Source organism: Rhinopithecus roxellana, chromosome 5 (assembly GCF_007565055.1).
Source record: "Rhinopithecus roxellana isolate Shanxi Qingling chromosome 5, ASM756505v1, whole genome shotgun sequence".
In the NCBI taxonomy this organism is placed as follows: Eukaryota; Metazoa; Chordata; class Mammalia; order Primates; family Cercopithecidae; genus Rhinopithecus; species Rhinopithecus roxellana.
The window spans coordinates 159,638,537-159,653,706 of NC_044553.1; the positions used below are offsets into that span (position 1 = coordinate 159,638,537).

Here is a 15,170-nt window from a genome sequence, read left to right on the forward strand (position 1 = left end):
GGGAGACTCTTATTTGCGTATCAAACTCTGTCAGGGAAGACGCTCAGACCCTGCTGTTTCCAGGACAAAACTGTGGATGTCAGCCCCTGTCAGGTACGGCCTGGCTGCCCTGTCTGGGAATGTGAGCTTGGCTGTGATCCTGGCCCTTGGGTTCTTCCTTTGCCCTCTGTGCTGGTTCTTCCTGTGGACTCCCTGGAGGCAGTGGAAGAGGGGTTTCCTTTTTGTGTGCACTGAGTTTAATGGTGGTTTGCTTTTTTAAGGATAAATCACACATCATTCTGCCTCTTCTTGGTACCAAGTCATACCCAGAAGGCTCCCTGTTCCCAGTATCAGCCTTATAAGGGAGACCTGGATGTTGGATCATTTCAAGGGGAACACAGACAGGAGTGATGGTGGACCACGGAGCACTGGCTCTGTCTATGCTGTTTTCGAGCCTGGTAGGCCAGCCCAGGAGGGCTTTCTAGAGGTGGTATTGACCTTGGGGAAGGGGCTGAGGTGTGCTCATCAGCGTTTTTTGTTTTTTTTTTTTTTTTTTGGATGCTTGGGTGTTCATGATCCAGCTTGCAGTCCCCAGGCTGAATCTGCAAGAGTGGTTTGTTTCTATTTGTTGTTTGTGATTGCCCATGAAGGCAGCTCTGGGGATGAGCTGTGGGAGCTGTCAGCCCCGCACCAGGTGCGTGAATGTGGGAGGTCAGAGGGCGCCTGCTTCTGCCTCGATGTCTGTGCCCCGCCTCTGACTGCTGGCTTTCTGCTCACACCTAGGATGGCGGCCTGAGAATGGGACTCTGGTTCTGTGTTTGCGGAGACACTCCTTGGGCCGTGTGACTGCCAGCTTTTTACACCCCGACTGCCATGGGGGTCATGTGGACCCGAAGCCAGCTTCAGGAAGGGCATTTGCTGCATCCTCAGCTCAAGGAAAGTGAACGTCCTGGTGAAGAGAGGTGAGCGCCAGCCTGGGTAATGAGTCACACAACCTGCCACCTGGACCGGCATCTCCTGCTCCTCTCCCCTTCTTGAGGGAGAGGCACTGTGGGGAATGGGCTGTGGGTCTGCTTCCTAAGTTACTCGGGGGTATGTGGGGTTTGACTACTGTTGACCATGAGCTCTTTCTTAGCTTGGCTTCATGGACACGATGCCAGCCTCTGGCAGGGATGGGGCAAGGGCTGCCATGGAGAATGACACTGGTGTTAACGGCTCTGTGAGATGGATGAAGGAATGGTGACCACAGGGCCTTTGCTTTGTCTAAGGCGTGAATTCATCCAGTGCCTGGGACCTCGGTGCTGAGTGCATCCCTAGGAAGACTTCCTGGAGAGGTGCCCACACTGGGAAGGAGATGGTGGTCCCAGCCCAGGGAGTTCCTGTAGACAGGGAGAAGCTGAGCTCTGTGTGTGCCCAGGAAGGCCCATGGGGTGGATCTCCTTTTCAGGAACAAGTCCTAATCTGGAGTGATACCTGGAAATGAGGCTGATTCCGGTGAAGGGGTGCTGGCATCTGCCCCTTCCGGCTTCTTTGGGATGGAGAGCCGACCTATGGGCACACGGCTGGCAGGTGGTGTTTGCCACCTGGTCTGCTGATCCCGCGTCTCCCACCCCCTCCTCCCCCAGGATGAACCCGGGAGACGAGGCCGGCCCTGTGAATGATAGTGAGGAACCTGCCCAGTGCTATTGTTTGGTACTTAAAGCGAGGTTGCCCTTTGTATATTCGGTTTATTGACATGGAATATACAAGGGCAAGCTCTCTGTGAGTATCAAACCTTGTCTTGGACCCAGTCCACACTCAGCAAGGGATGCGGTATGTGTGTGCATGACCGTGTGTATCCGTTTTGTGTGTGGCAAATCGCTCACGGGTCCCCACTTCACAGAGAGGACTTCACGGGCACATGGATGACTTTAGGGAAGGCAGTGGCCTCTGGGACATCCCCTCTCCTGGTGCAGTGTGGGCGGGGCCAAAAGCATGCACAATGTGTGTGGTCTGGGTCCCTGCTTCCTGAGCGGGCAGTCACCAGCCTGGGCTGATGGCTGGGGTGGCGCTGGTGCGGGGCATTGGCTTTGTGGTCCCTGCTGTTACTCGGTACGTGAGTGTGCATGTTCTGCTTGGGGTATGTGACCTGGTCCACTAACCCTCAGCATCTAATTCATCCCCAGGACCGCGCCTTGAAGACATACCAAGTCCACCCAAGGCAGTGGCTTTCTTTTCCGTGCTAACCTTTGGTACTTGGAGAGTGGTTATCCCTGTCCTGTTCGTTTTGCTCATGTCGAATCGTACAGGGTCATCCACTTTTTCAGTATCAAGAGCGCAGACTCTGGAGCTCGATTTCCTGTGTTTGGATCCCACCTCTGACATTTACTAACCGTCCAACTTTGGGCAAGGATCTCATCGTGCTGTGCCCGTTGTCTCACATGTCAAATGGGAATCACATCGGCGTCTACTTTGTGGGGCTGCTGGGGCTGAATGAGTTAAGACTTGTACATGGCTCAGAGCAGAGCCCGGTGGTCAAACACTTCGTAGGTGGTAGCCAGGACCCTTGTGTGCTGTGAAACTATCACTGGGGGTGGTGGTGGTGGTCTTAAGACTAAAATCTCTCCGTGGGTTTTTGGAACAATGTCAAGACATGGAAGTCAAGTCCTTTGTCGGGTATGGAACGGACTATGAAGCCCAGAGCACACACGGTGTTTACAGTGGGGGCTAGTGATACTCTTGATGCTTGGCAACTAAGCCATTCTCACGATACTTTCGAAACACAATGCCACATGCAGTGGGGTCAGCAGGGGTGCCGAGAACATTTGCTCCACTTAAGAGAGACAGTCCCTGGATTCTTGACCTCAGCCACTATCCACACTTTGAAGCAAACTCTTGAGAGAGAATGCCAAACCGAGTGAGAATTCTATGGCATCTTGCTTCCCTGGTGCTTAAAGAGAGGTCAAACATGGTGCATGCATTGTGCATGCCTGTATGTGCGTGGTGTGTGTGCATGAGCGCGTGCGTGACTGGGTTTGCCAGGTAGCAGTCACCATCCAACCTTGAGCCAAAGACCTGGAGGTGGTGGTGTTCCTGTCCGTGCTGCTGTTTCATACTTGAGGAGAAATTATCCTTGGTGTGTTCGCTTTATTTATGATGAATCATACAAGGACAATTTCTTTTTGAGTATCAAATCCTGCTTCGGCAGACTTCCTGGACGCCACGACAAGTTCTGTAAAGGATGCACGCATCAGCCCTTCCCAGGGGGCTCACGCCTGGGTGGGGATGAGGGTGCATGCAGTTGGTTTGTGGTGGGGACTCTTGTACCCTAACCTCAGAACCCTGGAGGCGGGGCCATGCTTGGCAAGGGGCCATGGGACTCCTTGGTGCTGCCAGGGATTTGCATTGGCCATGGGTGTGTGTTGTGGGTGACCCAGCATTTAAGTGACTTATCAAATCCTGCCTCTTGGAGGCACTTCTTGGACATGAAGCAAACCTTAGAGACAGATCACTGGGGCCAGACCCCCTTCCCCTGCCCGAGAGTGTGACCCCCCAAGGCATGGGCTTGACTCTCAATGTGTGAAGCTGACCTGCTAATCCTCATTGTTTGGACTACCTGAGAAGAACTTTCTGGAAGAGACACCAACTTTGGAGAAGATGCCCAGCTCTTCTTGATGGCACAGTTCTTTGGTGCTTAAAGAATGGCTGTCCGTAGTATGGTCTCTATATTTATGATGATTAATATCGGACAACCATTGTTTTAGTATCCAAATTTGCTTCAGAAGTTTTCGAAAGCACAGTGCTGACTTCAGCGAGGGGACATCGGTGCCTGCCCCACCATGGAGTGTGACTGTGTCGATGATTTATAATAATGAATCCAGTGATCTCAGAATGCAAGCCACCAGTGTGATTTCCTTGGACAAATGCTAGCTCTGGGATGGAGATGCCATTTAGGGGTTTGGTGCCATATTGTTTTATTGGAAGATGTTCACAATTATTTCATCTCTCTTTCTCTTCTTGTTGTTAAATCTTAACTACGAGGAATTCCTTGGAGAGATGCCAGGGTCAAGCATCTCTCTAGATAGATGGTGGACCGGGGCATCTGGGTCCAGCCACTCCTATCTTTAGCCTTCATTCTGAGCATGAAAACTTTCCTGTAGGGAATGCAAACATTAGTAAAAACTCAGTACATTTCCTGTTACTACTACTACTTTTTGGCAGCTCCTAAGCAGCTGCCTGTTGGGTGTTTGGATTATTCTTGGTGGACGTGGCATGGCTTCGTGTCTTCCTTGGGAACCACCCCATCTCAGACAGACTCTCATGGAATAAGATGTTGTGTTCGACAGCACCTCTGGTGTGTGTGTGTGTGTGTGCGCGCGCGTGTGTGTGTATGAATTGTTGGCTACAGTAGTGTTTCTCAGACTTTAAAAATGCTCCTAAGATTTTCATCACCTAGGGATCTTGTTAAAAAGCAGATTCTGATTCAGGGACCAAGATTCTGCATTTTTAGCAAGTTCTCAAGTGATGCTAATGCCGCCGGTCTGTGGACAACACGTGCAGCGGTTCAGGGCTGGAGACCAGGTGTTTTCCCTGTGATGTGCGTCCCCTGTCTCCCCACATGCCGTATACTGTCCGTCATGGGAGAACGGCCCAGAAGCAATGTACCATGCTTTGGTTTGTGAACAAGCGTTCACCTTCACATGCATAAATATCACAAGATTACTTTTCTTTAAATCAAATCATGCCTCAAAGGGCTTCCCAGATGCAAGACCTGCTTCAGGGAGGGACCGCCGGTGTCAAGCTGCTGCAAGATTGTCGGGTGGGGGTCAACGGCATGCTTATTCATTATTGATGTCCTGGGCTCTGGAATTCTGTGACCCTTCGTTTCCAAGCAGTCCTCGGGAGGAAATTCCAGGAACTGAGACCATCTCTGCGGTAGGGCCCCTGTCTTCAGGGATCAGTGACACCCCATTTTGTTGGAAGCAGAATTCTTCATGATGGCTTTGCTTATCTCTGACATGCATTCTGGTGGATTCTCGCCATCAAATCCTGTCTTTCAGGAATCCCTGGAGGAAGCTTTTATATATCTTTAATGGAACCTGCCTTAGAAGTCTTTCTGAGCATGGTTCCAATTTCAGGGTTTGGACTTTGGTGCCAGGGCTGCCTGGGCCCTGAGACTCAGGTACGGGAATGGAAGGTTGATGCCAGCATGTGTGCTTTCTTTGCAGGATGTGAACACCTCTCCCTGCCCCTGCTGCAACCCTGGGATTCAGCTCATCCTGAGAAGAATCTTCTGGAAGCAAAGACAACGGTGGGGAAGAGGCCATGGTTTTCGTTTCAGAACTATTCAAGGATATTTGAGGAGAGGTTATCCGTGTTATGTTCGCTTCATTCATCATGAATAATACATGGTTAACCTCTTTTTGAATATCAGACTCTGCCTCGGAGGGCCGCCCCCACAGGAGACGTGAGAGTGTGTGCCTTGTGTGAGCTGAGAGCCCCCACCCCGGCTCTGTGCTGTGTGAGGGAGGCTTCCTGAAAGTGAGGCCGGTGGGGGGAAGAGCCCTGGATTGCTTTGCTGTGTTTGCTGTGAATGCGATGTGTTTTTACGAGTTATGTGAGGTTCCCTCCTCTTTGAATGCCAACCTGTGCCTTCCCCCAGTGCCGGGGCCTGTCTGTGGCTGGGTCCTTTCCTGGGACAGACCCTCTGGACCCAGTGCTTTTCAGGGTGGCTCCCTGGGGGTGAGGACAAGGTCTACCACTGCACTGGGACACTTGAGGAGAGGTTACTTCTTCCGTGCGGACTCCATGCGGACTCCTCTGAGGACAGCCTGTTTTCTAGGGTCGGATCTGGGCCAAGGTGGCTCCCTGGATAAAGCCCAGTGCCTCTGTGGGTATGTGAAGGGCAGGGCGACTTGGGCTCTGTTCCTACTCCTCACCCAGGTCACTGGCCCAGTGCCACTTCCTCCTCAGGTCAGCTTCCCTGAGGCTCTGCCAGCCGACCTGGTGGGATCTCCTGGTCCACTGCTTGGCACTCAAAGACGCTGGCATGGTACCAGATTCCCTTCGCTTCCTCCCGATGGAGTCCACACAGCTAATGACTCTTTGGCTCTGTGATGCTGCCTCAGAGGGCTCCCTGCACGCAGCCCCTAGTTTGGGAGGAGAGCATGGACTCCAGCATGGCCCCTGATTATGGAGAAGGGAGGCTGTCCTTGATCCCCGGGTTGGTGGATGATATGGTTTGGCTGTGCCTCCACCCAGATCTCATTTGAGTTCCTTCGCGTTGTGGGAGGGTCCTGGTGGGAGGTGACGGAGTCATGGGAGTGGGTGTTTCCCCTGCTCTTCTCAGGATACTGAATGGGTCTCACGAGAGCTGATGGTTTCGTAAGGCGGAGTTTCCTGCACAAGGTCTCTGCCTGCTGCCATCCACGTAAGACCTGACTGACTTCTCCTTGCCTTCCACCATGACTGCGAGGCTTCCCCAGCCACATGGAACGGTAAGTCCAATCAAACCTCTTTCTTTTGCACATTGCCTAGTCTTGGATATGTCTTTATCAGCAGCCTGAAAATGGACTAATACAGTGGAGGACGGTGGCACCGAACCCCACCCCCTTCAGGATGTGGTCCCTGTGCAGGGCAGCGTCCTGGAGTGGCTGCAAAGCCCCACTGCTCTCTGCCTCGATGCTTTGTCTTATCTGAGGCGGCCGGTGCGCTGGGGTCCCTGTGTGGAGTCGGTTCCGTATGGGTCCCTGCAGGTGCCAGCTTCACAGTAAGAAAACTGTCAGCTTCGCCTGAGGTATGTGCGCAGAGGTAACGCAGGAACAGGAACTTTGTTGACGAATGTATTCCCTGCACCGCTAACCCGGAGAATTCGTTCCACCCTCAGGAGAAGCCCTAGAAGTGATGTAGGCTTTGGCCGGGGGATACCGACGTGCTTGTGAATGTCGCAGCATGGGGCTTGGTGAGGAACCGCTGGAGGGCTCTTGCATTTTTCATGACAAAGACCACACCATTGGCCTCATTCCTGCATGGTGGGAGAATGTGTGGAGGTGTCCCGCCGCCAGAGAGGAGGCCTGTGTCAGCACCATCACGAGGTACCTGGGGAAGGGTCTGTTGATGATACCCAGTGTTCGCTGGCCCAAGCAACCAGTCCTTGGCGAACTTCTGGGCAAGATCGTTTCAGTGCTCAGCCCCATTCTGTGTCCCAGGCAGAGAGGGGGCTGAATTGATGATACCTATTAAATGGCTCATTAATTCTCATGATCCATGCAGCCTGCCCGTGAGGGCCCCCTAGAAGGGAGGGCAACTCCAGGGAAATGTTCTCGCCATCAGCACGAGGCCATGGTCCGGGAGGTACTGCTGGACCAGAGGCCACAGGGCAGATTGTCAAGCCAGGTCACAGGCTTTCTCTGTCCTTGACCCTCAGCATCCAGGCTACCTACAAGAGGAGGCAGGGGGACTCCTCTGCCACACCTGGAGAGGTCTCATCCATGGCAGGTTCCTTCTATAATGCTTTCTCTGCTACAAATGCAACTCAGCATCACCTCTTTCCTGGATATAATTCCAAGGAATTATTAAAGGAGGCATTGGTGTCAGCACCTCCCAAAATACTTGTAAAGATGGCCCATGGCAGAGCCTGTGCCTTCATTAGAAGTAAGCCTCACACACAGTGGCCTCCAGGCTCTGGAGGCCTTGGGGGCAGAGCAGCGTCCAGGGTGACTGTGGGGCCTCGCCTGGGTTTGTGGCTCATCATATTGGACTGCTGTTTTTCAGGACAGACTCCCTGGAGAGGTGCCTCGGCAGGACCCTGACCTGGGGGTCAGGGCGCTGTCCGTGATAGGAGAATGGATGGTTGATCAGAGAATGTACATTTTATAAATGGTGTATGTCAATTGATCCACAGTCCCTACCTATCCAGTGACTTCTCCTGGAGGCCACATCAGCTCAGAAGAAGAGGTGGTGGTTTCCTAGGCCATGCTGTTATCTGGCACTTGAAAGGACCTTCTCCTTGCTGGGTTTGTTTTTTTTTGTGCCGAGTCTCATGAGGGAGGGTTGGTGCCTTTTTTGAGTGTGGATATCGCCGGGGAAGCTTTCTGGAAGGAGCTGTTGCTCTTCATCCGTCTTCAGGGGCAGGAATGCATGGTTGACGGGAAAGCATGGGCTTGATTGACATTGTGCACCCCTCAACTCTCCTAACCCTCTGTCCCCAATTCATCCTCAGGCAGACTACCTAGAAGGAAGGTAAACTCTGGTGAAGACGTGGGCCATCAGCGTCAGCCTTCGGTACTTGAAGAGTGGTTATCCCTGCTGTGTTCGCTTTATTTATGACGAATCATACAGGGACATCCAGTTTTTCAGTATCAAATACTGCTTTGGAGGACTTCCTGGACAGTGTCCTGCCTTCAGGCAGGAGGTGTTGGCTTCCTTCATCTCCCACCCAAGGTATGTATGTGAGCGGGCCATCGCGGGACACGAGCTTCCTCACGTGCCACAGCCATAACCAGAGTCCGATCTCTGAGGAAGGTGGTTGCTTCCAAGGCTGTGATTTTCTGGAAGGGGCTTTGGCGTCTGCACTACATTACTGGGGGAGGTTGACCAGTGAGAAGCCCATTCACACAAGACATCTGTCACCTGCTCCAGGTGACCTTCACCCTTGGTAAGATGAATCCCTGGAGACATGCTGGCTTGGTAGTGTTATTGTCATCAGCTGGACGGACTGATAGGTAATTGGTCATCATTATTGCTTTTGTTCCAGGGCAGAAATTTTGAGTGTCAAATCTTGCTGGGGAAGGGTTTCTGGAAGCAGCTCTGCCCTCTGGGGAAACTTGGCATCCACATCTTTTAGAGTTTGTGGAGAGTTAGTTGAGTAGTCTGAGCTTTGTTTTTGAGGCATCTCCCTCAGCTCACTCTCCTGCCAGAGCTGTGTCCTGCCCATGACCATAATGGCTGTTGAGAGGGTTGGTGGCTTTGGCCACCATGATTTTGTTTATCAGGGTTTCTCTTTTTTAAAAAAGCAGATTCTTTTGTTTTTAGTGTAACTACGCGGTTCATGAATTGATCAAATAACAAGGAATGATTTGGTCAATCCATAAACGGTGATAGAGTGCACACTCTATTCTTGGTGATTCTGGACCTCAGCATAGAGCAGAGAATGAAATCAAGTTCTTGCTCACGTGGACTTTACATTCTGGTGGAAGAGAAGGATGAGAACACATGAATCAGGAAGTGTTAATTTTGTCCACTGCTAGGTTTTATGGAGAAAGGGAAAGCAGGTTACAGTGACAGAGGTAAAAGCAGGTGGACCTTTGTGTTAAATACAGGGGTCTGGAAAGCTCTCTCTGAGGATGTGGGTGGGAATGGAGTGGGCTAGACCAGAGGAAGATCTGGGGTAGGAGCATTTCAGGAGGAGGGCAAAGCCCATGGAAAGCCCCCTGACATCTTTAAGAAAAAGCAAGGAGGCCAGTGGGATTGAACCGAGCTGCTGGGAGTCACTGGGTCTGAGCTGGGAGAGGCAGGACTCCAGGTTTTATTCTGAGTGAGATGGGGGATTTGGAAGGGTTGTGAGCAGGGGGGATGCATGGTCTGTGTTGGAAAGATCACTCTGACCATGAGGGCATTGATAGAGAATCCACCCAGGGCAGTGATGGGGAACCCACCAGGGGGCTGGTGTGTCTGAGCTGGGCAGTTTCTCCAGGGGCACCTGCAGTGGCAAAAGGGGGCTCTCTCTGGACCTCCCCAGTTCAGTGGGCCCTGCAGGAGCTTGGCTGGCACCTTGACGTGCTTGATGGATAACTCAGTGTGCTCTGTTGAGAAGTCCAAGGCCCTGTTCAGAAACCCTAGGGTCTACACACTGTGGAGTGCTCCTGGCCTGCGACAAGTGGCCTCCCTCTTCTCATTTCTAAACTTTGCGCGTGTGGATTCAGGACCAAAATTTCGACTCCAGGGAAGGGGGACTGTGCCAGCACCACTCCAGGGGAGGTGAGTGGAGGGTTGCCCAAACTCCAGGGTGTTCCTAGAACACCTGTCAGCTGCCTCACTAATGCTCAGTGTCCACTCTGTCCACAGGATGATGGTTGGCAGCCACTCCCCTTGGAGAAGTGGAAGGGGACTCCTTGTCTGTCTTGTCTCTGCTTTTCTGTGGTACTTGAAGAGAAGTTGTTCGTGGTGGATTCGCTTTACTTATGACGAATCATTCACGGACAACACTTTTTTCAGTACCAAATGCTACCTCTAAGGACTTCCTGGACACAATGGCAGCTTCAGGAAACATAGTCTTTGTGTCAACCATGTGGAAAAGCCAAGAATGGATGGCGGGCCATGGACAATGCGCTGACCTAGCTGTAAGTCACCTGGCCCGATAACTCGAGCGTCCTCTGCACCTATAGGAGGCCTTCCCGTGGGTCTCGCCAACTCTGGGGAATCAGCTGTGGTTCTGTCACCAGCGTCACTTCACGAGACTTTGAAGAGAGGCTCCCTGGGCCCCAGGCCGACTTCCAGAAGAGATGTTGGTGTCAGCACCGTCCAGGGTGTGTGACTGGTTGACCAGAGGGGCGTGCACTGTGTTCACCCTGTGGGCCACCTAGTCACCAACCCTCAGCATCACTCCCACCCCAGGAAGACTTTCCAGAGCTCCCACCGACTCTGGGGAAGCGGCCATGGACTTGCTGTGACTGCTTGGTGGACCGGGATGACACGTACTCTTGGGGGTGTGTGTTTACTTAAAATGCAATGAGTCAACCTTGGTAGCTCCTTCACCCAGTCACAGCCTCCTTGAAGTGTTGACTTCTGATGTTGGATGCCACATTGTCTTCTGTTGAGGGACCTGATGCAGGCCAGTTTTTCTCCTGGGTGTGTGACTGAATCCTTCTTCCCAGAGCATGTGCTGCGTTTATTAGGTCTGTCACTTTGTCCTCTAATACCCAGCATCCTGTCTCTCCCTAGAAGGCTCCATGGAGGTGCTGCGGCTTTGGGAAACAGCCATGATTCTCCTCTCAGGGACTAGTGAGCTACGCAGAAGCTCCCTGTCTTGCCCAGGAGGACGAACTGCATCCTTGCTGCTGGGGAGAAGGCAGTGCCCTCAGCACTCCCCTAAGGTAAGTGCGCCTCGGGTGAGCATGCACTTAATGTGGGTGTATGTCACTCGGCTCGGCCCACTACCCAACGCTATCCCACCCATTCCTAACAGGACTCCCGAGAGGGGCGGCTACCTCTGCAAGAGAGGCAATGGATTACTACTCACCAGTGTTCATGTGTGGTACTTGGAGAGAGGCTGGCCGTGATGAATTCGATTCATCAAAGCGAGTCATACACGGCTCTCCTCTCTTTTAGTGTCAAATTCTGCCTCGGAGGGCTTCCTGAGCTGCTTCCAAGGTAGGTTTCTGGATGGCTGAACCCATGGCAAGCACTTTCCTGAGGATGCATGTGACTGACCTACTAACTTTAGAGTCCAGGCTGACCCTCAAACAACTTCCTGGGGTGCTACCAGCTTTAGGAAAATCGAGAGAGGTTGTTGGGATGCCCTAATTTTTTAGAAGTTAAGATTGAAATACACATGGCTGACTTCTTTTTTCATTCCTATCAAATTCAACCTTGCAGTTGAATCTTGGGCATCTAGAAGCAGCTTTAATAGTCAGCCCTCGGGATACAGAAGAGAACAGAAACAGGACTCTGTGTGATACCTGGTTTACTAACCCACAGCAGCCTCACACCCTCCAGAGAATTCCTTTAAGGGAATCCCAGGTTTACCAAGGAGGTAGTGCTTAGCCTGCTTTTGCAGACACATTTGTGTGTGGTTTGCTTCATTTTTACTGACTCATGTGCCACTGACATCTTTGCATTATTAAGTGTTGCCTGCATGGCCAGCTGAGCACAGGAAGTGGTATTTCTGTGCGCACTAATCCTGGGTTGGTGAACCTGGGGTTGGCTGGGGAGCATGGGTTTGAGCCACCTGGTCCACTCATCCTCAGGGTCCCATCCACCCTCAGAGGCCACTCCCAAGCTGCCCAGGCTGTGCAGAAGATGCAGGAATGCTGTGAGCAGTGCCACCTCATGGTACTCGGAGGGAGGTTGTCCGTGGTGAGTTCGCATTATTTAATGATGCCCAATACACGGTCGACCTCTTTTCGGTATCAGATCTCACCAGGTGTCTTCTTGGACCTGATGCTGATTTAGGGGACACCATACTCATGTTGGTTCCACACCAGTGCAACCGAACATGTGTTTGGCCCTGTAACCAATGGGTAGGTGCTGCTAGCACTCCTAATGCTCAATCAGTGCATTCCTGGGGAAGAAGCATGTGATCTGTGCTCAAGACCCCTCTGTGACTGAGGAAGTGGTGGTGCCCACGTTGCTTCTGGGGTTTTGTATTTTTTTAAAGAAAAATAATATGTAGTTCTCTTCTCTTTCACTGTTAAATCTTGTCATGGAGGAAGGACTTATTAGACATGTTGACAAATTCAGGGAAGGGGCATTGATTTCAGCATTTTTGGGGACTCACTGGAAGGGTGATTCACCACATCTGTTGATCTGGAGGCCACATCAAATTTAAGAACAGAGGACAGTTGCATTTTCAATTTCTTGTTTTTCTTTTTGAAAAGGATAATTATTCTACCTTATTACCATATTTATAAAAATGACACATGCTTATGATAAAATTCAAGCGATGTGGAAAAATCTAAATGAAAAAGAGGGAAAATTGCCCAATTCTCTGGATACCCAGAAATAACCATTAAGGGCTTTAGAAATTTCACACACCTGTCTGAGCATACACGCAAACAGAAAAACAAGACAGGCACAGAGAAAATGTGAGATCACACTGTACCTAATCATTTTATTAAAAATGCTAACTATAATTTTACTTGAATTTATCATAAAGAACAAGCTAAAGGAGATTGAAATGATTGATAAATGTTTCTCGCTTCACCACCAGAGGTAGCAACTCCTAAAAGATCCCTGTAAAATTAAAAAAAATTAGTATGTAAAAATTAAGTGGTTGGGATTGTTACGGTTTTTAACTATTTCAGTTTCACTCCTAGTTCAGAAACATAAAGAAGTCAGCACTCTTATTCTTTGCTTATTATCTTCTGCTTTTTCTCAGTTATATATTTTAATTTTACATTATAAATATCTGCAATTTGTTCTAGAACTATAATTCTTGCAAGTGTTTAGCCATAGTTCTATATTTAAATGAATTCATTTCTGACCGCAAGGTTGGTTTGTTTGTTTTAACTGAGGTCTCTCCATTCTTTAGTTTTTAACTTTAATTTGTCTCTCAATGGAATTGATCTTATTGTTTCTGTGAGAATAGCTCATAGACACTACCCTTGAGTTCTGGTGCATTTACGAATATGTATCTCTTGCTTTTATGCATAAGGGACAGCTTAGCTAGGTATAAAAGTCTCAGCCTACTTGTTTTTTCTCAGAAATTTATAGCTATTGTCCACTGTCTTTTGCATTGAGGCTTTCACTAGCTGTCTTAATGTGGCTTCTCCATGTAGCCCTTACTTACCTGGACTATTTTTTGTAGTGATCTTCACAAACCTTGTTAGAAACACTTTAGGATGCTACGTTCTGTGAGGTATTTCATCTTTGAGAATGTCTGACCATTGCTCTTACACTTTTTCTCATCTGTCCATTTTTTTTCATTCTATTTGGCCTTTAAAGATATGTATTGTATCATTTCTTTCAGCTTTAGGGATGCAAGCCCCTTTCTTTGTTGAATCTATTGACTCTCATGATGGTGCTTTTCTTTGTGGTTTTTGTAGCTTGTGTTGTGAAGTTATCAGTTGAGCACTAAGGTGTCTCTGGTTTGTTTCAATCTCTATGTACGTGAGTTTGCATTTGGTTCTGCCTGGCACCCCTGAGGAATTTGCCAGTTGGTGCCAGTTTTTTAACTCATTTTGTTGGCTTACGGATTCCCAGACATATGGTTGGCATAAGTCCTCACCATATCTTTGTCCTGAAGCTTTGGTATCTCACAGGAGACCTCTTTCTATCCGCTCTCTAAAAATGACAAATGCTCTTATCACCCCTGGCTATTATAAAATTTTCTGGTTCCCCTTTCCATTCCTAGATCAACTTCTCCTGGCCCCACGGTCATGGCTTTTCATTCTGCTGGTACTTGAACTTGACTATAGACCCTTGGAGCCTCTAGCCAGCACAGCATCCCTTAGGTCCCTTAGTAGCAGGTTGCAAACATGTTGCTCTGAACTAATTTTTTTCATTAACGCCTGAGGGTTTTGCCTTTCAGTTGTATGTTTATTTGGGAATTGATTTTGGCTGTGGTTGCATTTTATCCGACACTTCTCAACATTTGTGGAAGAGAGGGTTCCTTACCAGCGCTTGTTGCTGGGATGGAGCCTTTGAGCTGAATGACGGGTGAGCTTGGCATGACATTCTTGGCTCCCAGTTTCTTCCCTCTGAACTTTGTAAACTTTGCTCCATTGCTTTCTGGTGTTAAACCACTGCTGTGGACAAGCCTGGGGACAGCTTCTTTCCCCTTGGATGGATGAACTTTTTTTTCCTGCTTAGATTTCCTGATTCTTTCTTTAGTCTTGAATATTGGTGACTTGACCGGGTTATGACTCAATCGCTATTTTTTTCATTCGTTTTTCTGAATCATAGTATGCCTTCTTGATGAGTAGATTTAATCGCTCCTTTGTTTCAAGGATTTATTCATGTTATGAGCACTTTTCTACTCCAGGAGTTGGTCTTTTCTTCAGTGAAATAATCTGTTTTGTTCATTTCATTACGTACTGGAGGAGAAGAAAGTCTGTCATCTGGCCCCTTGCTGCCATCTCTGTCTGCACATCAGTTTGCTGTCATTTGCATTGTGCATTTGTCTATTTAAAACAATCCTACCCAGATGCCCCCTCCTCAGTGTCACCTTCCACCCTGGCAGGATGCCTTATGGCAATGCCCACTTCTGAGATAGTCGTGGGAGTCAGCACCACTGGCCAGGTATGTGCATTTTCTGTTAACAATGGAAGATTTTGAAAACCTGTATATGCTGTACCATTAACCCCAAGCATACAATCTATCCTTAGGAAGACTTCCTGGAAAGTATGCTCACCTTTGGGGATGAGGCCATGATTCTGAGGTCAGTGCCATGCCATGGTCTAATTAAGTTTGCATTCAATGCTTTTTGTTTCTTTATGATCAATATTGTAAAGGCAGTCTCTTTGTCAAGGACTCAGCTTTGGAGGACTTCCTGG

General features: G+C 49.6%; 1 long non-coding RNA gene across 1 annotated transcript; it reads left to right on the forward strand.

Annotated features, from left to right (window-relative positions):
* The first annotated feature begins 913 nt into the window (after nt 1-913).
* On the forward strand, nt 914-7,578 carry LOC104654446. The gene is made up of 3 exons (XR_746836.1): nt 914-941; nt 6,845-7,052; nt 7,385-7,578. It is a non-coding gene; the product is annotated as an uncharacterized LOC104654446 (long non-coding RNA).
* The last annotated feature ends 7,592 nt before the right edge of the window (nt 7,579-15,170 follow it).